Raw genomic sequence first — 1740 nt, forward strand, 5'->3', positions numbered from 1 at the left:
GTGGTCCGCCATGGCAACAGCGTGGCGTCGACTGTTCGTACGAGCAATTATTGAACTAATAAAACAGATCTACGCAGATTTCAATCGCATGAATAAATACTGATAAATAATAATGATAATAATGATGATAGATTAATGAAGCTGTTGCAATGCAATTGTGAGTATTATGTATGAGATGTATGAGAGAGGCTGCCTGGGAAGGCCCGGGGGAGGCTACCTGGGAAGGCCCGAGGGAGGCTGCCTGGGAAGGCCCGAGGGAGGCTGCCTGGGAAGGCCCACCAGTGACCCAACCCTTTCCAGATCAAGATTACAAAGAAACAAACACAAACAAATCATCTTTCAAAATAAATATCACCTCAAAATTTTAATGTAAGGTTTTGCAAAAGGCATCAAAATTTGAAGCATCGGTGAGTCATATCTTCAGACCAATCCTTGCATAAGCCCTAACTATATGTCTAAATTTACCAAGACACAAAATAATCAAAAAATGATCAAGCCGTTGTCATAGTATTGATTTTCTAGTTCTAGTTTCTGATTTGGTGATTTGGTGATTTGGAGATTTGGAGATTAGGAGATTGGGAGACAGCAGGTTTAAAGACTTGCAAGTGGGACTTAGAAGAAAGCTAGAAACGGGAGATTTAGAAGAGTCTGAAGCTCGATTTAGAAGTTGGATTTAGAGTTCGATCTGGGAGTTAGAACTATAGTAAGTAATACTGTGATGTAACGTGCTGTACGTATTATAAGAGGAAACACTGTAATTCCCTGTACCCAGGGGCGGCGCCATTTTCTTAGGGGGGCGAAACCAGGGGCGTGTACAGGAGGACGCGAAGAGGGGGTCTGGGGGGCTCTCCCCCAGAAAATTTTTGAAATTAGATCCCCTCAGATGCGTTTTCTGCGCGAGCAGGGGGGGGGGTTCGGACCCCCTGGACCCCCCCTGTACACGCCCCTGAGAACTGTAGACTCTGATACCGTGTGCGCTTGCACTGACGGGTGGGGTCCAGGGGGTAGATTCATGATTCATCAAGCTGCGTACGCAAAATATTTTTCGTAAATCTTGTGTACGCAATCGACGTTGCTTAGTTGCGATTCATCAACACAGCTATTTAGTAAATTTTCGTACGATTTCGCGTACGCAGGCGAGGCCGTTTTATGTGCGATTCATCAAGCTAAAATTTACGTAAACCTTTGCGCAACTTTACACGAGCTGACGAGGTGCCGTAAACGACTCGAAATTTCCGCAGGTGTTTCCAGCATACCGCAGCATGCATTATTCTATTGAGAAAACATTATAAAATTACTACTCAACTAAAAATAATTTTTTTTGTCATAGCTTGGCATTGTTTTCGTTATAAGCGAGTTCGTAGTTAGCCGTGTACGTGCACATGCCGTGCGCACTTGTACGTGCACACGCACGCACGCACGCCCGTGTACGTACGCAAGCACGCACGTGTACGTGCACACGCACGCACGCACGCGCACGTGTCGCTGCTTTCATCGAGTGTTGAACACAATCATACAAACGAAAATGAGGACAACTATCACATCCCCCAGCACTCCTGTAGACAGCTAGAGCCATATGGTTTACATACAAGAGAGGCGTCAGTTTGGTTCCTATGGTATGTGTCGCCCAGTGTGATTGCATAGTTTATGCTAGGCACGCTCCTCAACAGCCAGCAGCTACGATGGCGTAGTGGATTTACACTGGAATTCATCAACATTTGCGTACGCAGGTGCTACGCT

The sequence above is a fragment of the Priapulus caudatus genome, unplaced genomic scaffold, assembly GCF_000485595.1.
Source record: "Priapulus caudatus unplaced genomic scaffold, Priapulus_caudatus-5.0.1 Scaffold1806, whole genome shotgun sequence".
Taxonomy (NCBI): domain Eukaryota; kingdom Metazoa; phylum Priapulida; class Priapulimorpha; order Priapulimorphida; family Priapulidae; genus Priapulus; species Priapulus caudatus.